At 44.2% G+C, this 26,480-nt stretch overlaps 1 protein-coding gene across 4 annotated transcripts in view; it reads left to right on the forward strand.

The window, feature by feature from the left end:
- Positions 1-26,480, forward strand: part of LOC144690838 (kinesin-like protein KIF19) — a 182,090-nt gene that overhangs the window by 36,349 nt on the left and 119,261 nt on the right. The window contains exon 1 of one of the 4 annotated variants that reach the window (XM_078558681.1): positions 13,687-13,866. The exons of the other annotated variants lie outside the window; for them this stretch is intronic. The gene's annotated coding sequence lies outside the window, so the exon portion shown is untranslated. Of the gene's footprint in view, positions 1-13,686; positions 13,867-26,480 lie in introns of those variants that run through there. 4 annotated transcript variants of the gene reach the window in all.

Raw genomic sequence — 26,480 nt, forward strand, 5'->3', positions numbered from 1 at the left:
GGCTCAACGTTGAGTTAAGAGGTTGTGGGTTCAAGTCCTTAGACTCCTACTTTGTCAGAGGCGTTAGCCTTCAGGTGGGACACTTAGGAGGACATGTAAAAGGAAACCATTGGCGCTATTTGAAGAAGAGAAGGGCACATTTGGACTGCAGCGGTTCAAGAAGGCAGCACACCACCACCTTCTCAAGAGCAATTAGGAATGGGCATTAAATGCTGCCCTTCCCAGCAACACCAACATCCCATGAAAGACCGAAAACAAGTTCCTTCTCGCCTAACACCGCCAAAAACAGATTACGTGATTGTTCATTCTTTTACTCTTTTTGGGATCTTATTCACGGAAATTTACTGCAGTGTTTGCCTGCAGTGAATTCAAAATGTAATGAATTGATGGTTAAACACTTTGAGACATCCTGAGGGTGTGATGTGATACTGTAAATACAAGTTCCTTTTATTTAGAGAGCACCATCTTACATGGGCTTCAATCCCCACATTAATTCAGCTTTACTATATTAAAAGTCCATGTGAACACTGGAACTGCTGCTATTGAGACTTCCCTGGTTCTGTAACACCAAGTAAATTGTTGGAACCTGTTTGTGGGACCTAGATAAATGGCATTATAATTAGGCCTTATAATTGCTGGATTCGACACGATGAAAACTGGTGTACAACTCCCTGAAGTATAAAATCCATAATTTATGTTAAACCCAATAAAACTCAAACTTGGCTTCACGCCAAACAATACTGAAAGATGCTGCCATTCTCTTCACTGCACCACGTGCAGACTGCGTGTCCCGGCCCTTTACAAAGAATATATTCCTGGCTTTTGATTCAGCTCACTGCCTGCCCTTGCATTGAATGTGCTGTGTTTATTTTTGGTTGCCTGCCAGCGATTAGGCGTGGTAAATGAACGCTTAGGGTTGAAATCACACTGTGCAGTATAAATGAGTTAACATATTAGCTTTTCTTTAATGTTTATTCTAATACCATAAGCGCAATTTCAACTCATTTGTTTGATTTTTGACCCCAAAAGAACGCATATTTGTTCACAACTAATTTCACCTAGCTTAGTCATCCAAATTCAGGGAAAAATTAATTCAATGGCTTAAATATAACGTTGTGGCAAATGTAGTTTTTTTGTGTATTACAATCAACAGATGGAAAAGCCCTCACATTAGGTAAATTTGAGTTATGTGACATGTAAAAATTTATATTGGTCAATTCAGATCAGTTTCTCATCACCTTCTGTTTCCTATTTGCTTGTGACAGACCTGTGTTCCGTATATATACAAGTTTTAGAAATTTATAGCATGGGGGGAAGGCCATTTGACCCACTATGTCCATCTAACTATACATCCTAATAAAAACAAATATAAAATATTTAAATATCTGAACAGGACAATGGTGATGAGATGATATGAACCAAACTACACATTAATGCCTGGATCTGTATGTCTCTTATAAGAAAAGATCCTCCTCCTCCAGATATCAGGTCCTAAGAGGGCATTGGCAACCATGGACTTCCGTTGAATTGTTCCAGGATTATGCTTAGCAAAGTACTGCAGTGGTTTGCCATTACCTACTGCAGTGGTTTGCCATTACCTTCTGCAGTACAGCTGACCAAGAAACTTTCCCGCTCTTATCACCTGCCGTATTGGAAGGATTTACAGGCTGATAATCTGTTTGGCCACATTATGCGTATACCTTCCATGGCCATCAAGTCCTGAAGTGGGATTTGAAGTAAGAAAAGATGTGGTTTTTATATGAACATAATCAAAATAATTGTCAGCACCGCCCAGCTGTCTCAGCCTGCACTATCATCACCATCACTGTTACAAAAATTGGCCCCAAGTTTAATCACAACTGCCCAAACTTCGTGCTGTAGAAAGAAAGCAGTGGAGAGATTACTGGGAAGGATGAACATGGCAATGTTCCAAGCAGAGCTACATTTTTAATTATGACAGTTGTGCAGTTTGGGCCAAAAGCCACAATGGCCTCTTCAGCACCATTGGAAATATGTTTTATAACACTTACCAACAAAATGCATATCTTGTAATTGTCTCCTTTCCTGCTTTAAACGCTTAGACATTAGAAGTTAAAAGCCTGAGGTACTATTTCTCTTCCTTCCCATGAATCTGCCTTAACTAATAGTTTTTTCAGTACATGGAGCTACCCCCGTGTATGCAGCCTTGGTTTACTCTGTGCCTACAGTAGCATCACCAAAACAAAGAGCGAGTTTGTCCCAATTGTCCTGACTCCTGAGGCAGAAATAATTGACTGTGCATGCAGATTGCAGATTAACTGATTTGTAGGGACAACCCCTGGGACCAACTTAATGACTCATAAACCAAGATGTAAGTTATTTTGGCTGGGTCATATTCTGCCTTTTTGTAGAGTGCAGAATAATTTATATGATGTTTTAATAAAATAACATAGGGGTCCTTGTGGTCTCAATGTTTGCTTTTCGTATTGAGTTCTTTACTTCTCAGCACTTACATAATTTAAAAGCCAAAGATTAATATCTGCACGTAGAAACAACTGTCCTGTTTAGCAATTTTGGTGTACAATTGAAGCCTTTCCACTTGGGATAAAAAGACGACCGATGCTGTTCACTTTATTCCATTGAAATTGCTCTTATGGTTGAATAATCATAACAGAAATAATGATGAATGACGTAGAGAAGCCTGCAAACTAGGCACTCTTGCCTTCCCATTGTAAATTAGGCTGCCAATGTGTTGATTTTTCAGTAGCATAGTCGTATTTTAAGAAAATGTATGTCAATTTATGGTTGAATTGATGAGTTACTGGACATTTGATTACCAGGTACCAACCCCTCTGCTCTTGTCGTTGACGCCTTGATAGCCAAGTATCTCAACTTCATTGTTCCTGCTCCACCTTGCTGGCTGATCCACACGGGTACCGATAGGAACTCATTCCTTCCCAGCCCAGGCTGTGCCACACTCACCCAGGCCTGGATTTTACCCGCAATAATCTTCGCTTTGACTACTGGGGAGCGAGGTCTGCATTTTGGTTGCAGCAGTGACAGGAAGAGAGTGCTTACACACTTCAGGGCGACGTATGAAATGACCTGAGATGGGATTATAACTCATGATTTAACTGTGAGAGAGTATGTACGGAATATGAGATGTAGAGAGAGACATGCAGAAAAAGTGAGTGTTTGAGCTTTCAGACAATGGGAGGTGCACAGGAGAGTGAGGAGACTAGGAGGAGTGGCAAAGAGGGAGAGAGAATGACTGAGAAAAAGCCCCAAACAGAGATATGGAGAAAAGGGAAAATGTGAGAGGAAGATGGACAGGATGAATTAGCAGGAAATAAGCAGAATAGAGAGGAAGATGATTTATTTTGTCTGTGAACTATGTCGTAGGAGACCAATTGATAATGCTGGCTGGAGAGTCCCAAGATCACCTGTCATTCAGTTGTACCTAATCTACCTGGGTACTTTTCGATACGGCACTGCGGAAGTCTAGTCCGCTTTTGCTGGGGTGCACTGCAGCTTCCAGCCCTTTTTGACAACTTCATCAGAAGGGTTCTTGCCCAGGTACCCACTGCATGTGCCAAAGCAACTGGTTCTGCACAATCCTGGTGCCACATAACCTTATCAACTGTTGTATCACTGGACTCCCACATTTGGACATGCAAGTTCATTGAATGAATTTGCCATCACTCTGCATAGATAAAGTGCTGAGCTGCAAGATGGGCCCTGCATCAGTGCTATTTAAAGGAGCAGGCACCCAACTTACAGATAAGTTGCTTTTGAAAACCTTTAGCTATTGTCAAGTGTCCGGTAGTACTCTGGAGTGTTTTGGGAGATGTTGAGGTGAGTTCCTGGATTTAGCAGGGGTTGTTGCTGCAAATGTTGGCCAGATTGCATTGACAAAGTCATCATTGCAAAGGCCTGTGACATCACCCCACTCATGCTTGGGGACTCTTCCAGTCTCTCTGCAAGGGTGGACAGTATGGCTGGAACAACCTTTGTAGAACGCACATTCTCTGCTGCTGTTTCAAAAGCATCTTGTTCACCAATGGACCCAAAGTGCAGCACTGCATCTAGCTAAGCAGAGTTTGGAGTGTCCTGTGCCCACCAGTGTGGTGTCTCCAGTGCTGTCCCTCTTCCACCTCCTGCCCACGCACAATTGTGAGTTTCTTTTTATTCATTTACGGGATGTGGGTGTCGCTGGCTAAGCCAGCATTTATTACCCATCCCTAATTGCCCTTGAGAAGGTGGTGGTGAGCTGCCTTCTCGAACCGCTGCAGTCCATGTGGTGTAGGTACACCCACAATGCTGTTAAGGAAGGAGTTCCAGGATTTTGACCCAGCAACAGTGAAGAAATAGCGATATATTTCCAAGTCAGGATGTTGTGTGGATTGGAGGCGAAATTCCAGGTGGTGATTTTTCCCATCTATCTGCTGCCCTTATCCTTCTAGCTGGTAGCGGTCATGGGTTTGGAAGATGCTATCTGAAGAGCCTTGGTGAGTTGCTGCAGTGCATCTTGTGGCTGGTACACACTGCTGCCACTGTGCGTCAGCGGTGATGGGAGTGAATGTTTGTGGATGGGGTGCCAATCAAGTGGGCTGCTTTGTTCTAGATGGTGTCAAGCTTCTTGAGCGTTGTTGGAGCTGCACTCATCCAGGGAAGTGAAGATTATTTCATCAGACTGCTGACTTGTACCTTGTAGATAGTGGACAGGCTTTGGGGAGTCAGGAGGTGAGTTATTCCCATTGGATTCCCAGCCTCTGACCTGCTCTTGTAGCCACAATATTTATATGGCTAGTCCAGTTCAGTTTCTGGTCAATGTTAACTCCCAGGATGTTGATACTGGGGGATTCAGCAATGGTAATGTCATTGAATGTCAAGGGGCAATAGTTGGATTCTCTCTTGTTGAAGGTGATCATTGCCTGGCACTTCTGTGGTGTGAATGTTACTTGTCAACTGTCAGCCCAAGTCTGGATATTATCTGAGTCTTGCTGCATTTGGACATGGACTGCTTCAGTATCTGAGGAGTCACGAATGGTGCTGAACATTGTGCAATCATCAGCGAACATCCCCACTTCTGACCTTATGATGGAAGGAAGGTCATTGATGCAGCAGCTGAAGATGGTTGGGCCGAGGACACTACACTGAGGAACTCCTGCAGTGATGTCCTGGAGCTGAGACGATTGACTTCCAACAACCACAACCATCTTCCTTTGTGCTAGGTATGACTCCAACCAGCATTGACTCTGGTTTTGCTAGAGCTCCTTAATGCCACACTTGGCCAAATGCTGCCATGATGTCAAGGGCAGTCACTTTCACCTCACCTCGGGAGTTCAGCTTTTTGGTCCATGTTTGAACCAAGGCTGTAATGAGGTGTGATGCCCCAAGTGAAAAACCCAACTCTCTGCCTTATTCAACACATGAGGGAGAAGGAAAGAATCAAAGCCAGCCCTTCAGCCAACTCACAATGAAAAATTGCAGAGGAGCAAGTGCTGAAAATCAACAGAGTCTTGGCATGCCCTGTCATCTGAGATGGGGAGATGGGGGTCTCCCAGCTGCCTGATGACAGAATTGAATAACATACAGCCACGTGGTTTACAACATCCACTCATGCTGACGTGATGCCAACAGCCAATGATAACATTGAGCAGAATTCATTCAGTCTTTTATCTCCCCCAGGTCCTTCACATATCCTGCAGGAGTTGATCCAGTTTCTACATCATGACCACTCCTCAGAGGAGACCATGCCCTCTGGTTACAAGACTCGTGCAGAACATGCGTTAACACACTCACACTTCGGTGGGACCGATGAGGTAGAGAATTGCTTTTTTACCTGGTGACAAGCAGGTGAGAGCAGATCGTGGAGACAGAGATGGCAGTGGAGACTCTGCACTGGAAGGTGCAGGATTCTCCAAGCTCTACTCAGCTATACACAGATGCTGAACCTCGGGATGGTGGGGCTGGGAATGGTCGTTGATAAACTGGATACCTTTGGAGCAGCAGGAGAGACTGTGTGATGTACTGACAGGTGTTCCAACCACACTGTGCGCAGATTGAAGGAGTCCCTCTCAAACATGGATAGCATGATGTTGCAGGCCTTTCTGATTATGTCTTTGTCCATGGAAAGAGTGGCCAGCTGCAGGCAGTATCAAATGCAGCAATCAAACGAGTGCATACGTGCCTTCACCAATGGCTTGCACACCATGAATAAACAGGATAAATGATATCCTCGTCTTGGCCATTAATTGACCCATTGACCTGGTGCAAAATGATCCACAGCTCACTGCTGGGAGGGAAGTGTGGTTGGGCCATCAAAGGGTTGATGGTGAAAGAGGACATGGAAACTGGGATGCGGTTCAAAACACTTTCACCTGTCAGCTGTTGCCCCCAACCCCCACTCCTCCAAATGCTGCCTCGCATCCTGATGAATGAGTCCTTCCCTCACGCGCTTCAAAACCCAGGGGATGTCAGCCAAAAGCCTCTGAGCAGAGCAGGAAATGGAGCAGCTTGTCCCTTCCCATGCTGAAGCCAGAGAGTCTTTGCCTGTATGAGTTGTAGGTAAAGGAAGAGTAAAGACTTGTAGTTGTACAGGGATATGCAGACGTGAGTGTTATACATTGTTAGAATGCTAACTTTCTGTGTTATATGTGAGCCATGTAAATATAATGGTTTTGCCCCAGTTCCCCACCTTGCCCATTCTAGGCTGCTGGCTGCCTAGTGTCCTTTTCTAGGATAAAAATAGACAATGCTGGAAATACTCAGCAGGCCTGGCAGCATCGGTGGAGAGAGAAAGAAAGTTAAAGTTTCAGGTCGGTGACCTCTGTTTCTGTAGAATTTTGCTTTTTGCATAAGTATTCTTTTCAGTTGCGTGATGAACAGAAAAATACAAATTGACATGGAGAAATGTTGTGGGGGAGTATAAAAGGGAGGCTTGGTTGTTTCAGGACTGCCTTGTGTTAATGATAATGCGGGGGGGGTGCTGGCGGCGGGGTGGGGGGTGGGGGGGGGTGTTGGGGTTGGGGGGGTGTCAAAAGTGGTTTCTGCATGTGGTTGTCATACGGGTGCACCAATGGAACCGAAGTGAACCTCAGAATAATGAGGGCATCCCGGGTGCTGTACATTTTAAATTTGCATCTATGCAGAGGTGACACTAGTTTCTCTGTTACCTATGTAATAGGTTTTATTGACAGTGCTTAAAATTGTCTACTCCATGCTTCTAGCTTTGTTGATTATTTGTTTACTTTTCTCTGAGTCCACACCCAGGCTTAACCAGTCAAGCAAAGTAAGCATCAATAGTCAACAGACACACATAACCAAGGATAGAACAATTGAATACTACATCTTTTTCTCCTTGTAAAGCCAAATGCATTATTTTAAACTAAAACATCCTAAATAACAAACATATGTACATCAAGTTATTTCTTGAAGTTCAGCTTGTTAGTTTACCCTAAGTACAGAAACAATCTTTGAGATACAAAGCTCTCCAATTACTAAGCTAAGATCTATGAATTTGAGGTTGTGGTTCTGCGTGATCAAAGTTTTTCTCAACCACTTCTTTACAATTTATTGTGCATTTTATATCTTAGATCTATGCAGAGACGAAATGAGTTTCCAGGTGTGTAACAGGTTTTATTGACAGTGCTTTAAAATGTCGACTCCATGCTTCAGCTCTGCCTTCCAGCTCTTTCTGCAGTTTGTTTACTTTTCTCTGAGTCCACACCCAGGCTTAACAAGCAAGTGCAGTGAGCATCAATAGTCAACAGAGAGAATTTTTTTCTCTGAGGGTTGTGAATCTTTGGAACTCTCTTCCCCAGTGTGGTAATCTGAGGTGCAGTACACCTTTAAGATAATGGGAGCACTTTGGCTATGTGACTGTATTGCCCAATTGCTGTGTAGCGTGGGCTACAATGTTAATCAGTAGTTTAGAATAGGGCCTGGTTGGAGAAGCACACATGTGTTAGTGCTCTGTGACTTGTGTTAATAAACAGCACGTGCTTCATCTTACATTGGTCACTGCATCTGCAGTATCTTGTTTACCAACTCACTCACCAGTATATAGGCGTGCAACTGTGCTCACTGAGCAAAGCAACCCGACAGAGGAGGAACATAACATCCAAAGATTGGTGAAGGCAGGCCATTGGATATTTTTAAGGCTGAGGTAGATAAATTCTTGACTGACAAGGGAGTCAAAGGGTATCAGGGGTAGGTGGGGATGTGGATTTCAGGCCACAGTCAGATCAGCAAGATCTGATTAAATGGTGGGAGTGGACTTGAGGAGCTGAATGGCCTACTCCTAATTCGTACTTTCATAACAGACCCACATAACCAAACACAGAACGATTAAACACAGCACTGGGCAGCAATTACCTGCCTCTCCTTCTCCCTCATCCTCCTCCTCCTGCTCCTCGTTTGCGTAGTGGGAAGGGTGCTGAAACAAGTCCTGAGAACTGGCTGGGATGGGATTTTTCCCTGAGCTTGCTTTAGTCCCCTCATTTGCTACTGTGTCCTTGCCTTGCTTTCACTGGCAGGTTCCAGGAAGCCTGGGAAATCCATGGTTCATTTGCAGAACCCCTGTCAATACTACTCTAATCGAGTGACTAACAAGTGCCACTTGACAACTCACCGCACACCAAAGGGCTGCTTGCAGCAAACCTAAAGCGCTGGAATGGGACGTGGAATTTGGTGGATTAGAGCCAAATTTCTGACAAACTTGTTTTTTTGCCAGTTTTAATCCACCCCCTCCCCCCCACACCAACCCACCCAACTGTACCTTGTGTTTCTGCAAGTTAAAGCTACCCCCATAATCTCTTTTTTTCTTGATATCCTAAACTCAGTCTTTGATGAGCATAACATGGATGCTTCAGGTCCATCCTTCCTATTTCTGCAAATATGGAAACAGATTGGTGAGCAGCGAGCGGAAGACATAGGAAAATGGAAAACCGGAAGCACTGACATAAAAACAGAAAGTGCTGGAAATACTCAGCAAGCCTGGAAGCATCTTCAAAACCTTCATTCCTGAAGAAGAGTCATGTTCAACACGAAACATGAACTCTGGCCGGAATTTTCCAGCCCCGTTGGCATCAGGCATCATGGCAGGCAGGGGATAGTATGGCAAGAAAGCCAAAGACTGATTTCCCGCCGGTGTGTGATATCATATCCGATGGTGTCTGCTGTGGCAGAACACCAATCCCACTGGAGGCCGGCGTGAACCTGCTTTGGATCCCGCTAATGGGGTGCAAAGTGAGGCCCGATCGGAATCATCTCCCAATGCCAGATTTATCGTTATGCCGGCGGGAAAACACGCAGGCCCAGAACACATCTGGACAAGTGTGACGTGCAGAAGTCAGGACTTACCATTAGGGCCTCGTGCACATCGTGGACATCCGAGGAGCAGAAGATGCTGGAGCCCGACATCTACCGGACCCTGGAGGAACATGTCCATTGCATGCTGGGTGGATTCTCATGGACGTGGCTCCACTGTGAAGCAGCTGATGGAAGGTGGGAGGTCTCCGTTGATGCTTAAGGTTTGCTTTGGAACATCACGGTCTTGGCCATTTGGTCTGGAGGAGGGTAGGATTTTGGAGGAGGGAAGGATTTTGGAGGAGGGAAGGTGTCCGGAGGGAGGAAGGTGTCTGGGGGAGGAGGGAGTTCAGAGATGGGAAGGTGTCTAGGGCAGGAGGGAGTTTGGACGTGGGAAGGGTCCGGGGTGAGGAGGGACTAAGGGTGGAGGAGGGAGTAAGGGGTGGGGAATGTCCAGGTGAACGTGCAAGGGCGGGGTCTGTGGAGTCAATGACTGCCTCCTGGAGAGCAAACTGAGGCTGGGCATGGTAGGAGGGGATGGAGAGTATGAGAGGGGGCAGAGTGAGCCAGAAGGATGGGAGGATGAGGATGCGTCAGTAGTGGTAGAAGGCATGGTGTAGGTGGTTGGTGGGGACTCGGAGGAGTGGGAAGAGAAAGTCGGGGAGGTCAATGTGGATGAGGGTGGGATTCTCAGGAAGGTGGGGAATGTGCACATTCACCTGGACATCCTGGAAAGACAAGGGTTTGGGTTGGTAGGTGACGGTGGGGAGGTAGAAGGTGATGCCAGGGGGGTCAACAGTGATGGGGGAAAGGGCATGGGTGACCGGGGGAGGGGAAAGGATAGGGGAGCTGACCAAAAACTTTACTATGACCATCATTGTTGAAATCAAAAGTAAGCGGAGCCTCATGTTGGACGGGCACAGGTGCTGCATGGGAGTGAGATCAGTGGGTGGGTGGAGATGCAGGTCAGCTCAGATGGACAACTGAAAGAGAACCCCTGCAGGCAGCATTGAAAATGCTCGGGAGAGTAAGATGAATGTGATGGAGGAAGGCTGCACATGCATGGGAGAGTGCTTGCACAAGGCTCTGAAAGGCTCTGCCACACACGCATGTCTCTCTCCAGAATCACTAGTGGATCTGCTGGATGCAGTTGAACTGCTAGTGGGGATGGGGGCATGGGGGATACAGGGAGAGGGCTCGTGAAGCCTGTAAATGAAGCTGAAAGACAACATTACACATTATTCAGTGAAAGTGAATATATTTTCACATTATAAAGTGACAAAATGTGTTCACCCATGCAACTACTTGTGATCAGAATTTTTAACTTTTCTAGCCCAACCACTTCTTCTAGGTGCTGCCCTGACATCCACAGCAGGGGTGAAGACAGCCAGTGCAATGGTTGCCCCTGTTGCCTCTGATAACTTTGGTGTATGTCCTTTGGTGAATTGAGGCTCTGAAGGCCCCGGCTTGCTTTGGCTGTCCCCCTGTGGGCCAGCTGCTCCCTCTGTGATGACAGAGGATGAGCCTGAGGGGGTCACAGGCAAAATTGACTCGGAGGGAGTGGACAGCATCTGAGATTCCTGAGTGGATGACCCAGGGGTTTCCAGCTGCCGCTCCTCCTCCCTTCAGGTGCCCAAGGGCCCCAGCCTGATCCCTTGAGAGGAAGGAGCATCTGGGGGGACACCGAGGTGCCCCGTTTCCCCCTCACATTGCCACTGCAGGAGCTCACCCATGGCTACAGCGATGGAGTGGAGGTCTGCGCACATCTCCGCATTCTACTGGATCAGGGTCTTCATGGCGTCCGCCATCCTTCCCATGGAGAACTCCATACACGCACATCTGAGCATCACTTCATCAGAGAGCAGGCAGACACACTCCTTGGACTCGCGAGCCACTCTGCTGTGGGTTTCCAACAGCTCTGTGTGATGTTCCCCTGCCTTCTGCTGACCCTCCACGATGAGTTGGGAGGCCAAACCCAGAGGTTTGTCATCTGACTCGGACCTCACAGGTGCCTCTTCCCCAACAGTCCTCCAAGTGCTGGGGAGCTCGGCTGAACCTGCCTCCTCCTGTTGTGGACACGTGTCCGTGCGGTGACCACCAGACTGTGAACCTGAGCCTGCTCTAGATCTAGGTTCCACCAAGGTGTGTGTCTCTGCGCTGGTGCAGGGTGTGTGTAAGCGCTGTGACGGGTCTTCCAGGCTGTTTATTTCTAGCTCTTCAATGGAGGGGACATCTTCTTGGCTGGAGGTGAGGACCTGGATGGAGCTGGGGGAACTGGCTGGCAGAGGATATCAGTCGCTTGGCAGAGCTCCCTGTGAACCAAATTAGAGATAATTAGTGCATGGCAGCAGAGTCAAAAGCAGGAGAGAGAGAGAGCACTCACAGTTGTGTTGAGAGAGGGATGACGTGGTGCAGGATCCTCATGTGGGTGTTCACCGCTGACTTCATCGGCGCCACAGGCACGATCCACATCCTCACCAGTCAGCGCAATGGTACGCTCCTCAAAGTGAGTGAGGGGCCTGATGTGGGCCACCCCACCCCCGGTCTGGGACCCTCTCCCTGCTGTTGTGAGCCAGCTTCTCCTACATGGAAACAGATGGAAAGAGTGTGAGCAGGACACATGGCACTGTGTGGAATGTTTGTGTGGTAAGTGGAGCCATGGACAGGATGAGGACATGAGCTCCAGAGGATATAAGTCTGATGAAGATGTGAGGGCGTGTGAAAGTTAGTCCCTTGAGGTGTGAGATCCCTGTGGATGTGTGATGGGTTTGTGAGTGTGTGAGCTGAGAGTGATGAGATGGTTGACTTATCCTGGCAGAACGAATGAGAGCATTCATCCTCTTCCTGCACTGGATGGCTGACCTCCTCTGTGCTCCAGTGGTGCTGACCGCTGCTGCCACGACCTCCCAGGCCTGATTGGTGACTCTGGTGGACCTCCTGTGGCTAAACCTGGGGTAAAGGATATTGCGGTGGCCTACCACTGCGTCCAGCAGGCGCCCCCAGTTTGGGGGCTGCCTGGCTTTCGGGGCCACCTGTTGCCTGGAGCAGTCCTGGTCTGTAGACATGAAGTTGGCTGCGCCCTGGCGCGCTTTAAATAAGGCACCTGGAGCGAGGAAGCACTGAGGTCACGGCATAGCGGGCAAACCTGAGCCCACCCATCACAGTGTTTCCTGTGAATCCATTATGGATGCCGGGAATGGGACGATTTAGCGCAAAAAGCCGCCATTGTGGCCGGCAGGTAAAACAACTTATTTCCCACCAACTACCATACTCTGGAAATCTGGGGTGATTCTGCCCTCTGTTTCTCTCACCAGCAGAGAGTATTTCCAGCAATTTCAGTTTTCATTTCAGATTTCCAGCATCTGCAGTATTTTACTTTTAAGTTTTAGACATCCCAGGTCAAAGCAGTCCTACTCAATCTCGCATACAATTATGATATCAATCAGTTTTGTATACATATATATATATATATATGACTGTATTGGGCAGATAGAGTAAACATCATACATCTGGAATTTCTTTGTGAAGAACTATAACCATCATATTAAATTTTACCACTCAAGTGAACAAAGTTATCAAAGAAAATCAGTTCTGTCGTGGTCTTCAAAACAGAAAACTGGTATGAATGATTTAAAAATCCTGAGATACTGGCTAAACAAACTTGATCTGGCAGCTGAAGAACAGACTGTCCAGGCAGCAAAAGTTGGCCACCCGCCCTTGAAAATTGCCGCTGTCTTTTTATCGTATATCTGTGCACCACTTCTCCTTAGAAAAGTAAATGAACGATTTATGGACATAACTAACTGGAGCCTATTTAAAATCCCATATTTGGGTCTGTCCAAAGTTTCACATGATAAAGAAATAAATGTTGCATGAAGGTGATTTGCTTCCTTCATTAAACAACAGGTTTGGATGATCAATGAAGTAGAATTACCCAGATTAGAATGGGTGGGGTGGGTGGATGGTGGTGTTCATCCAATAGGGGTATGAGTATCATAAAGAGGAAAACCAATTTTTCGTCTGGTAAAACTTTCACAGGCTTTGCTATCAATTTTAACTTGCTGTTGTTCAAGTGATGAAATACCTGTTACTTCAACTTTTATTGTGCTGTTGCTAACACACAGATACCACCAACCTTGAGCACGTGCTTGAGGAATGAGCTGCTCCGAGCTTGAGCAAGGTCCGAAAAGCTCTCTTTGCAATGTGTCCTAGCAACGTGACTCTTCGAAAGATTTCCCTCAGCCACTAGCAGCTTGTGGGAGGGGTTTAAAGGTTTTAGCAGCAGGACTGCAGGCAGCATGATAACGAGAGTTCAGTTTTATCAGAGGGCGTTAACATGTCAAAAGGCATTGGGGACTGGGGTTAAAAGCTGCAGTGCAAACCATCAGGAAACAGTAAAGGGGTCAGTTCTTCATTTTCTCCCTTTGGCTTGGTGAATTCTGAGGTCTGCCCTGCAGTGCTTGGAGCTGATCAGCCCTCACGATGAGAACTCCCCGACAAAGGAGCCTTAGGAATCAAAACCCACTTTGTGCTTTAGTTGGCCGCAGTCACTGATGGAAATTAATATAGATTCAGGTCTGTTGAACTTACCAAATCATCCTGAAAAATCATGGTAAACTGTGCTGAAAAACCAAAGTGAATGACTTCAAAGAAAAGCCATTTAATCAGACGTGAGACAGTAAATAGAAAAATAGACATTTGTGTTTTTTATTGCTAAGGAAATGTCTTCCAATTCACAGCAGTCCTCAATTTAACCATTTTCCGTTTTTGATAGAGCAGCATTTTTTGAATGCGTTCTGAAGAATACTTGAAGGAGGCCCATTCTAGTATAAGAGGGAGATGGTAGCGTAATGGTAATGTCACTAGCCTGGTAATCCAGAGGCCTAGATGAATGCTCTGGGGACATGGGTTCAAATCCCACCATGGCAGCTAGTGGATTTTGAGCTCAATTAATACATCTGGAATTGAAAGCTACCCTTGTTAATGGTGACTGTGAAATTGTTAATGGTGACTGTGAAGCCATTGAAGAAATCTGGTCTGGCCTATATGTGTCTCCAGACCCACAACATCTGTGGAGAGAGAAACAGAGTTAATGTTTCAAGTCCAGCTCTGAAGAAGGGTCAAAACATTAGCTCTGTTTCTCTCTCCACGGATGCTGCCAGACCTGCTGAGTTTTCCAGCATTTTCTGTTTTTATTTCAGATTTCCAGAATCCGCAGTATTTTGCTTTTATCAAGGAGATTTTTTTAGGTGGTTTAAAGGACTGTCTTTAAAAGAGAAAAGAGACATGGAGATGTTTAGGGAGAGGTTTGCAGAGTTAGGTTCAAGGTAGCTGAAGGCACAGCTGGAGTGTTTAAAATTGGCGATGTGCAAGTGGCTAGGTTTGGGGCTACGCAGATATCTCGAAGGGTTGGAGAAAGTTACTGAGACAATTTATCATACATGTAATGACCGAAGGTCTACATATACTAAGCTATTTTTATAAAGTTAGTCTAAGTTTTAACATGAGCAACATAGCTAAGCTTTATATACATTTATCTTCGAATGGGTTTTACCCTTCACATTGGAAGGTTGAAAACAACTTCTTTCAATTGGCAGATAATTTGGTAGTTTTACAGATGTAGACTGAAGAAGCTGCATTAAAAATTGTCTTTGCTTCTAAATAAGTTACAAATATTCACTTTATATATTTTTGAAATTGCAACAATTCATTAATTTCAATGTGTCCACTTATACATGTATAAAGGCATAAAAAAGTAGCCTTGCCAACAATGCTACATCCCAAAACAGAACTTAAAAAATGTTAGTGGACCGACTGGCTGGTTCTGAAGTAAGCAAACACTATGGGCTGGGGGGGTTCTGGCCCTGCTCCCCCCACCGCCACCAGGCATGTTTTCAGTGAGCTGGTGGGGGGGTGGGGGAGACATGGAAACTATGACGGATGGCTAGCCCACTGCCTCCCTGCCAACCCACAACTCGGCCCCCATTGTATGGTAGGCAGGTGGGTGTCAAAATCGGCAGCTCCCTTGCCATTTTTAAGTGAATAACTACTGGCCAATTGAGCTGGTTTACAAGCCAATTGATCAGAGTAACACGCTGCCCACACCATAAAATGCTTGGCGTGGGCTTGCGGGTGAGATTCAGAAGGCCATTTTTGAAATAACTTTGTAGAAAAGGCAGGAAGAAAGGGGCTGCATCTTTTGAGGGATGCCCTGTGGGCATCGGGCACCCCCCCCCACCACCAAAACTTTGTTCCTGACCTTGAAAATCCATTCCCCCACCCCACCCCCACCCCCCAACCCTCCTCACCTCCCTCCCTAGGCTCCTTGATCCTTTCCCCCCTAAGAACCTGAGTCTTCCATTAGTTTGGAATCCATCGACCTTCTCTGTGGACCTCCTTGCAGTCCCAGCAGCACCCGCTACTGAGCCCTGACACTGCTGGACTGCTAGAGCTGCCAGGCAATCAGATTGGCTGGCATAACTGGAGGGTGGGACTTCCACTGACCTGCTTAAGGCCAGCTGCAGTGTGTTATTGCTGTGGGGCAGTCTTGTTGAGCATCAGTTAGTGCAGCAACAACAATCCTATTCCTCGCCACAGCTCCACCTCCACCCCCACCCCCCCCGGCCCCAGTAAAACTTATCCCAACATCTACACAAGACTATTAAACCTGTACTTATTTTTACCATAAACTCAGGATGATTGGAGGTGATAAGTACCACCAACTTAGACAACACAAATTATTGGGTCAAACCATTTCCCCCTCCCTCATTTGCTCCCCAATTTCTCCACACGCCTGTTCTCTTCTCCTCAAGCTGGGGAATGGTTGTGGATGGAACCATATCGAGGTGGAGATCCTTCATGTGTGAGCCTAGCTAATTCATATTGGCAGATTCTTAGTCCATCAGCACTATCACATTAGACCTGAAGTCGTATATATATTTATATATACATGTCTAACAGCAGCGTGAACTAAATAAAAGATTCCCCCTCCCTAAATTGGAGATGTTGAGGTTGACTGTTGTGCATCATCTCCTACCCTGGCTTAAATCATCTAATTTGGCATAGCGCAAAAGAACAGAACCTGGGTTAACTAAGTCTTGCTGTCACTCCACATCAGGTAATTCTAATTTGGACTAGGATAAGGGCATTGCATCCACAACTGAACTGCAATGTTATGGCAGTCCTGACGCAGCATATCTATTGTTTATTGCCAGTGAGATGAGCTAAGAAACAAAAGGGGTCTCTGAATGATCTGCATCATTAGTGAATTTGTAGGTCATTGTAAATCACTCAGTAATTTGAGAAATACTCTACTGGGGTTAAAACAATTTGCTGTCATTCCAAATTACAGTTGATTATTTTTTGATTAAGTCCTGAAACATGGCCAGAATTGTGGATATTTGGGGTGGATTGTGAACTTTCATCTGATTAGAGAGTTGAGAGTTTATACTCAGACAAAGTGGCCATTGAATCTGATATTGCAACCATGAACTGTTTTTTTTTAAACTCCTATTTCTCTTCCTCATCTCCCCTGTCCAAAAAAGTAAGAAATGACTCAGTAAATGTAAATAGTTGTTTGATAGTACATAACTTGAGTGTTGCTGAAAAAGTCAAAGCTTTTCACCTTGCACTCATCAGGACAATTCACAAGAATACCATTTATACAATATGGGAAGAGATTGCCAACTAATCAGCACTCTCTTCTCATATAGTATAAATTGTTGTTCCCTTTACATTTGGTATTCTTGCGAATTGTCCTGATGAGTGCAAGGCAAAAAGCTTTGACAAATACAAGTCTCTTTTTTCAGCAATATATGTAAATAACTGGTTGGGATTCACAGCCACGCCGTGTTTTATTCACAGGTTCTCCAAATCCACTAACCTCTTACAAACATTTTGCGATGCTTTTGCAAAATGTTGCTTTATAAATTTAATCATTTTAAAATTAAAAACGTAAGTGTCTAAATGATAAAATATTTTGGCAGCAACTGAAGTGTAAGAACTCTTAATGCCTGACAATATTAAAGGGAATTAGAGGGCCTTACAGTGTCAGTGTGGCTCATTTGATAGCACTCCTGTGTCTGAGAATGAAAGTCAGAGGTTAGCCCCACTGAAGCAGATAAGGGATACATTAGCAATTGGCTGTCCTTGGTACAAGTCACTGTTCCCACAGAACAAGTCAGGAAAGCCTGTAATTTTCTGTCTATTAAAATGAATATGAAAAAACAGAAACTGCAGGTCCAAGACTGGCTAACTTGTGCACCCTGCTGTGAAGCAGCCCTCTAATTCAGTGCTGTGCTGAGACGATGCTAGTTCTGTTGTCAGAAATGCTGTTCTTCAGCTAAGATGTTAAATGGAGCTTCTGTCTGCCTGTTCCATTGCGTTGCGTGGATGTCAAGAATTCCACAACACTCTTCGAAGAAGCTGGAAGAGTTCTTTAGCTTGGTCCTCCTTCCACAAAAGAAATATCCATTTGAAGGCAACTTATTTTCCCATTGCAAGTGACAGTGTAACATTACATTACTCTGTCTCTTACCAATACAAGATGGCTGTGCAAGATGGCTGTCGATACCCATCTGGACATGTGCACCAACCTGTCCAATGATGTCACTCCGCTGCGCCCAGCCTGCCTGTACCCACTGCGCATGTGTCAATGATATAACCATGCATATACACCATCCTCCCCCTCCTTTCCCTCACCCCTTCAATCCCCCATCCTCTGTAATTCCTCCATCTGACTCCCACTTGGACCAAACTAATTGCCCAAGGCCCGAATCCGACTGGGGCCCCGACCTGGAAAATCGACTCCCTCTCCGTGAGTGACAGGCACTCCAGCTAATCAGCTTCAATTAGAAATTAAAGGACATTGCCTAAATCACAGCCCTGATGATACGAGCAGCACCAACTTTGTTCCCGGCCGCTACCTACTCTGTCGCTCGCAAGGACGTAATGGAGTAAAATACTAGAACTGCTCATGCACGTCGTTGGCAACAAACGCAGCCATCATACATACATCAGACCATGCAGGATTAGCTTTTCTCTCTGGGTTGTGGAGTCACTGGCCTGCACACTCACTTAGCCCTGCGCTTGTTCATTAGTTTGGGATCATGCGATAATCTCTAGGGATGGGCAACAAATGCTGGCCTTGCCAGCAACATCCAAATCCCAATAAAAAGAATTTTTAAGAAGAGCTTGAATGTACTTGGAGAAAAAGAAGGACCTCCCAATATTTCCTGATCACTCACAAGAGGTTGGAGAAAGAAACAGCTAGTATTTCTATCAGACTTTTTATGACCTCAGGACATTCAAAAGCATCTCAAATCCCATGTGAAGTGTTGCTGGGATAAGTGACATATTCAAAAAATGGCACATCTCACAATGAAGCAGTCCCTCAGTACGGCACTGAAATGTTATCCTAATCCTAATTGGACCCAGGCCGGTAAATCTTTTACCTGAAGACCTCTTATAAAAAAAATGCCTAAAATAAAAACTATTGTGAACAACAAGGTGAAAATTTGGCTTTTCTAAACTGAATACTTGGCAAACTGCTAAGTGTCACTGGTAGAATGCGTGACATCATAAGAAATAGAAACAAGAGTAGGCCATTCAGCCCATTGAGCCTGCTCCTCCATTCAATGAGATCATGGCTAATCTGACCATTACCTTAACCCCACATCTTTGCCTGTCCCCCATAACCCTTGACTGCCTTGTAAAGTTTGCATAATTTGCATATATAATAATAAATGCATGAATTTTTTTGGCTATGGATTCTCATAATAAATGAAAACTTCTAATAGCATGTTCAGAATAATTTATCATTTCAGCGTATTAGAAACAATAACAGTGACAACCATAAAACCTGTAAACCAAAGGCATTATTGGTAACCATGGTAGTTAAATCACTTGAACAGTTTTATTTAGAGCAGAGCACGTTAAAATAATCATTTGAAATTGTAAAAAGCAGCATAATGATTAGGTTTTTACCCCGACAATAAAAAATATGGCTCTTTACTTGACTTAACTTGTTTTTTTAGCAATTTTTTGTGTTAGTGCGATCCAACTGGGAAAGGTTGGGAACCAGAAATGAGATGTTAAAGAGACACACGGAGCTGTAAGTTGTAGACCCCTGTCCTAGAAGGACCCAAACCTACAACATTCTCAGTGAGAGATGAGAGTGCTTTCATTGAACCAAACTAACACTATTTTTCACAGAGAACTCATAAATGTCTGTTCTTATTTTGCCATTCCCGGGAGGTAGGGAAAGGCAGGGCTGCTTTATGGATTGGAATCGGCTGAAGGATAGGCTGAGTGCATATGGGCTTGATAGGGTTATCTTATCCAGAGTACATTAACGTGACAATGCAAAGCCATTCATTGTGTGTGAAATGCTTTAGGGCATTTCTGGGGGGATGTGATAAGGCAACAATATAATTGCAAGTATTTATCAGCTGCACAACATTTCTCAGCAGGCTTAGTCTAGAGGTCACCTTTGGGTTATTTGGACAGTTTGACAGCCACAGTATTGTACAATATAGATACCGTTAAAAAAGGCAAAGCATATATACAATTTGTGCTGTAAATCATTTTCACAAAAGAAATTGGAGTAAAATAGCCTGTGCCAGTTAGTTGAGTATGAATTGGGAATGTTTGTGTGAGTTGGAGCTATTTAGAAATATAACAACAATTTTTTTTTATATAGCACTTTTGTGGTGGTGTGTCGCAGTTCACTCAGGGACTTTTACATGTATGTTATAGTCTAGAACTATGAATAGTGATGGTAGAGGCTCCAATTTTCTTTCCATTACATGGCTGACCAGGAATCTCTCCCACTCTTCCCACCTGCCATTGGCATGCGTTAGAAAGATTTAGAAGTTGATACTCAACCTGTTAGGTTGCATTATGAACTCACCTTCCCTGGACCATCAAGCCCTGGAGTGGGACTTGAACCCAGAGTTTCTGGCTCAGAAGTAGGGATACTACCCACTGCACCACAAGACCTTCCATAGCAACTTGAATCTGGCAGAATGTCCCAGGCACTTCACAGGAGTGGTATCAAGCAAAACCTGACACCAAATTGCATAAGGAGGTATAGAGGTAGGTTTTGAGGAGTGTTTTAAAGGAGGGAAGACAGCTGGAGGAGTGAGGAAGTTTAGGAAGGGAATTCCAGAGCTTTGAGAGCTGAAGGCATGACAATGGAGGCACAATTAAAACTGGTGATGCGTTGGAGACGAAAATCGAGAAATGCAGACAACCCAAAGGGATGTAGGACAGGAGGAAGTGGGAAGTGGGGGGGTGGAGGTGGGGGGGGGGGGGGGGAGGGGTGGGTGGCAAGACCATAGAGTGATTTAAAAATGAGAATGAGAATTTTAAAATTGAGGTGTGGCTGGACTGGAAATCAATATATGTCAGTGAGCACAGGGCTGATGGCTTTATTCTGAGTTAGGCCATGGGCAGCAGAGTTTTGGATGAGGGTTGTTTGGACTGGCACTGCCCTATTGAAAGCAATGGTGGTAATGGAATCTATCCTAGCTGGTAAAAGGCAAGAGAAGAAATGTTTGAAAAAAGTATAATTTGAAAGATTATGGGGAAAGAAGAAAGAACTAAGTGAGATCACTGTTCAAGAGATATGGAACTGATGAAACTATCTCTCTGTGCTCTAAAAGTCTATGAAAGCATCTCACTATTAAATGAATACGACAGCTCAAAGTGCACCTCCAATTCTTTTTTCATGAGGCTTCATTCAGTTTGAGTCACGATGACCTGCACACAAATTTGTGTTACTGCTTTTAACCTCTTATCTAATCTCCTTGAAAACCAAAATGTTGTCCTTGACTATTTGTTTAAGTCATGCTTTAGACTTTGTAAGTGTGTTGCTGACAAACTAGATTCGGAATAATGGATTTCAGTAATTCAAAAAGTATTTGAATATTTTGTGATTTGAAATCCATCTAAACTTTAATGGGGTTGGTGATTACAGCCAAAAACAGAAAGCATTTGGTTAAAGTTAATGAACGCCTTATGTTTTTTTCTAGATTTCAATGCATTACGGTTCCATTCACCATTGTTCCTCTTAGCTTTTAATGCAACCAATAGTCTCTTTGGCTTCTAACTAAAAGCATTTTACTGAATGTCACTGATTGTGTTCATTGGATAATGGGTGTTCAATTACACTGTTTCTAACATGTTTAAACTTGCCCTCCTTTTACTATTTGCTGTTGAAAGTAATCATATACGGAAGTAGTTAAGGCAATGAATTATAAATGGGAGGTTTCCTAAAGGTAATTTATGAAGCAGTATTACATTTGTCCAAATATAAAATCATCTACTTTTATTGTATTGTTCAGCTTGTCCTCAGTGACTGAACAACATCTTGTTTAATTTTTTATTGTGTAATGCTCTAAGTGGTTGTTTGATGCTCCATGCATAATAATGTTTAAAGGAACGACTGGAGCTAAGTTATGGGTTTAGGCTTCTCAATACAAGATATTATCTTCCCTTGTAAGATGCTCCTGTTCCATGCATCATTCCTCGGCTAGAGGGCAGACAGGCAACATATTGTCCTGCTGTCATGAATCTGTAGAGTGGCTCGGGAACTGTTTCAAAAGCTGCCAAGCCACTGCAGCTTTTAGGGTTGCCAACCCTCCAGGATTGGCCCGGAACCTTCAGGACCCTGCTGGTGAAAAATCTTCGGGACATTTAAAAAGATTGTTTTTTTGACATTTCCTTTGAACATTTCTCTTTACCAGATCTAAATATATTGAAAATGGGGGAGAAAAACGGTTGTTTAACTGACAATCAAGCATCATCCAACTGGGTAATGAGTCTTTATGCTTTCCGATTGGTGTAGGAAGGGAGTGCATCACAAGGATGGATGTGTTGGCTGACTAATGGCTGGAGCATGGGGGCATGTGATGATACTCTAGGAATACATTTAATCGCAGTTGGTCACCGTAAGGTCCAACCCTTAGAGAGGAAGACAGCCAGTCTTTGCAATGAAAAATATAAACAGAGGGAACAAGTTTAAATGAATGCTATACATTACAATATAGAGAGTAATATAAAAACTGTGTAATCTAGTGAATGCAAAATACACGATAAAAATGTTGAATACTATTAAGATACCTAAGTTATTGCATCTATATCTGTAACGTCTGATCAAAGGCACCACAAAGAGGCAGAAGCCAGAAAAAAGAGGGACAGAGAAAGAGATTGCATTTCATAATAAAGGCAACCCTGAGACTAGTCAAGTGTTGAGGGAACACAATAGTTGAAATAATCTTTCCTAATGGGATTTTTCCTCAGGCATGTCACTCATCCTCCATAGCCCACTTGGTTTTGAGTTTAGTCAGATGAAGTAACTGAGGGAGACAGGGCAATGAGGATCTGACACAACAGCTTGAGAAGGGGTGACTATCTGCTGAGGATGGGAATTCATTACTTTACCAGGTCAAAACATTGTTGTTTTTGTTTACATTCATTGTTAACTGTGATCCTGTCAATATTACTGTAGCAGCTTTGGCTTCATATGTTGGTTGTGTGGCCTATCTTATCTCGAGTCGCTCTGGTCTGACTCAGGGGGGTTACTTCAAGCTGCTTTATTACACAATATACAAGATAGGTTACAGAGTAGGTATGCCTCTCATGAGTAGACTGTTCCATCTGCTCCACGGAGTCTCTAGCACATGACTGCTGATGTCACTGTTACAACAAGATATACATCATACTAGCTCATTAGCATAACTTCTATTAACCCATTAACTACAGCTTTAAGGCAGAATAATCCAAACCTTTTCAGGCAAAATGATGACATATTCTAGCTTTTACACAGTTCTAAGACCCAAATTGAATCATTTTCAAGCCAGGGGTAAATCTTGAATGTTTCACATATCAATCAAATCAAATAATTTAGTAATTCCCTCATCTAAATGTTGCTTCAAAGGAAACCAACACATTTCATTCGAAATAATGATGTCTAAAATGATCATGTTTATAAATGATGCATGTGCCAAAGATTGCATCAAGTTTATCCCATTGCCGTGTTTATGTTTGTTTTTATTCTGTATTTGTATGCCACTCAAACCTCGGTGTAACTACCAGGAATCGCAGGTTAGCCAACAACATGTGTTTTAAAACGTGTCATTACCCTGTGAATAGGATTTATTATTGATGAGAGTGATTAGCATTTACTGGTACCAAGATTCCACAACAAAAAAGTGCCCATTTGTATAGCGACTTTAACATAGGAAAACACACCAAGACGCTTCACTCTGCCATAGCATCTATGGTTTCAAAGCTTGTATTTTTTGAGACAGACCCTAACTACAACTGAAACAGAAACTTCAGCTAACTGAAAGGAAAACTGAACCTTTAGGTGTCCAGGAAAACTAAAACTGAGACTGAAACGAAAACTTCAGGTTTCTGGGGAAATTGATACTAGTTGAAACCAGATAAAAGACACAAAGCCTTTCGAGCTCAGAGCCCAGTGGTGCAGTGCAGGCAGGCTGAAGAAGACGGAGGCTGGATCCAGGAGCAGGAACTAGAAAAATACACATTTGCTGCAGCTGTTTTTGTTACTTGAAGGGAACACTGGTGGATCCATGCCATCTAGGCCATCATAAGCAGAGTTGAGGAAGTTCTGCAGATGTGCACCATTTTGTTGAAGACCACATCTGTGGAACTCAGGTTGGATGGGTGCTGCTGTCGGCTAGGGATCAGACTAAATCCTCAAAGAAAATGAGTTAGAATTCTACCAGGGAATATTCAGAACTTTGAAGGACTTTCTGGTCGAAATTTGCACCACGTATGCTGAATGCACTGCTGAGTAAATGCTTGATTGTATCTGCTGTTTTCTGTATAATATGGACTCCCCTTTGCCCATTAACTCGCACTTGATTTATGTTGATTTTGGCTTGATTGTTAAAGTAAAAGCCTAAAAGTGAAATCTTGTTCATTGATTTTCTCATGGTCATTTGGTGAATTTGATTCTTTTGGTTTCTTTGTCATCACGGGGTTTATAATGACAGGAGTGAAGGCAATATCAAGCCAAAAAGGAGATATTATAGAAGGGATGACTTAAAGTCTGATCAAACAGGTTGGTTGTAACCTTGACTGCTGAGATTTGGGTGGTGAAATTGGCTAAGAGTGAAGACACGTATCAGTCACCTGTGATGCGTTCTGTCCCATGTTCAGTTCTGTTGACTCCAACATAAGTAAATATTGAGCATAACTATCGATTAACCCATTAACTACAGCTTTAAGGCAGAATAATCCAAACCTTTTCAGGCAAAGTGATGACATATCCTGGCTTTTATACAGTTCTAAGACCCAAATTGAATCACTTTCAAGCCAGGAGGGTAAATCTTGAATGTTTCACACATCAATCAAATCAAGTCGTATAATGGTCAGCTAATGCATTTTGCCTTCCCTTCCATGTCCAATTTATTATTTTGCAGGATGTGGGCGTCGTTGGTTAGTCCAGCATTCGTTCCCCATTCCTAATTGCCCTTGAGCAGGTGTTGGTGAGCCACCTTCTTGAACTGCTGCAGTCCATGTGGTGTAGGTACACCCACAGTGCTGTTAGGGAGGGATTTTGACCTGGCAACAGTGAAGGAACGGTAATATATTTCCAAGTCAGGATGGTGTATGACTTTGAGGGGAGGTTGCAGGTGGTGGTGTTCCCATGCATCTGCTGCTCTTGTCCTTCTAGGTGGTAGAGGTCACTGGTTGGAAGGTGCTGTCGAAGGAGCCATGTTGAGTGGCTGCAGTGCATCTTGTAGATGGTACACACTGCTGCTACTGTGCGTCAGTGGCGGAGGGAGTGAATGTTTAAAATTTAAATGTTAATGTTAATTTCACCCTTTCAGACTCGAAAGGTAATGCATCATAAAAGAAGCATTGCATATCAAATTGTATTTAACATCTGTCAGAACACAAATCTGAACAACTAAATTAAAATATGCCCTCAAGCTTTTAATGTATGATTGTGTTTTATTGACGGGTCAACTGTAAGTGTCGGCTACAAGAATATTTCAATTAAGTCGAGATTATGCTAGGTCATCTTGGAAGGTCAATATGTTTATATTCTTAAAAAAAAATCACAGAATATCAGAGAAGATGTTTTAATGCAGGATCTGACTACAGACTACACGGTTTCAAACCCACATCAAAAGCTGGGTGCAGGCAGGGTCTTGGCCTACAGAAGGCCCAGGCAAGTCTAACTCTTTTCATCTTTAAAGGCTTATTGTGTGTTAGAAGGAGCATTCTGGATCCATGAGGATACCTTGGGCCTTCCCAACCCTGAATGTCTCCCCATCCCACAATCTCCCTTTCCAAAATTCCCTCAATAACCCTTGCTTATCTCATCGGGGACCATTTCTGTGGGTCTTCACTGGCAGCCTGACTCCATGAATTTTGGTCACTGGTGTTGATGCCGTTCCTGCTGGCTTCAGGCGGGAGTCAGTGTTGGGAAATTTTAGTCAGGCCCGGGAATTAAAATCTCCCGACTTCACTTTTGGGGGACTAGGCAGATTGTCATCCGTCCCAGCCTGGACTCCTGTCCTGAGTTAAAATCGGTGTTCATATATGTAAACTAGCCTTTTTAAGATTCAAGTAAAATGGGCATGAGTCATTGCTGCAAACAAATGAACGTAATTGAACTACCTCCGAATCAATGCCCGTATCTTCAAAATAAAAGTATGTTCATTAATTTAAAAATTCATTTGCGAAAACAGAGGCTCGTGAGTTCTGCACCTTCTTAACCCACTGGGCAGAATCGTCCCAGATTTTCACTAAGTACGGTTACGGATGGGAAAAACAACGGGCAGAACCATCCCAGATTGGCACTTAGTTTTACCCACCGGCCGCAATGGCAGCTTTTCACGCCGTATCACCCCAAGCCCGCCGCATTAATTGTGCATTCCCGGGTTACCCGCTGTTTCGATGGTGGGCGGGCTCCAATTTGTCTGAGTGTCGCTTCATCACGCCAGGCACCACATTTAAAATACAGTCGTTCTCGGTGCTTCCAGCCCAGGACAGCAGCAAAAAAGACATGGCCCTGAAAGGCAAGAAGACTGCAGCTCTCCAGTGCCTTTAGGACCCTGTGGAGGCTGCTGTGATGTCCTCTACCTCTGCTGTGGCCGCAGGAGGGGCAGTGACGTTACCACTCCAGCTTGGTAGGTGATGGCAGTGAT

Source organism: Cetorhinus maximus, chromosome 15 (genome assembly GCF_964194155.1).
Source record: "Cetorhinus maximus chromosome 15, sCetMax3.hap1.1, whole genome shotgun sequence".
In the NCBI taxonomy this organism is placed as follows: Eukaryota; Metazoa; Chordata; class Chondrichthyes; order Lamniformes; family Cetorhinidae; genus Cetorhinus; species Cetorhinus maximus.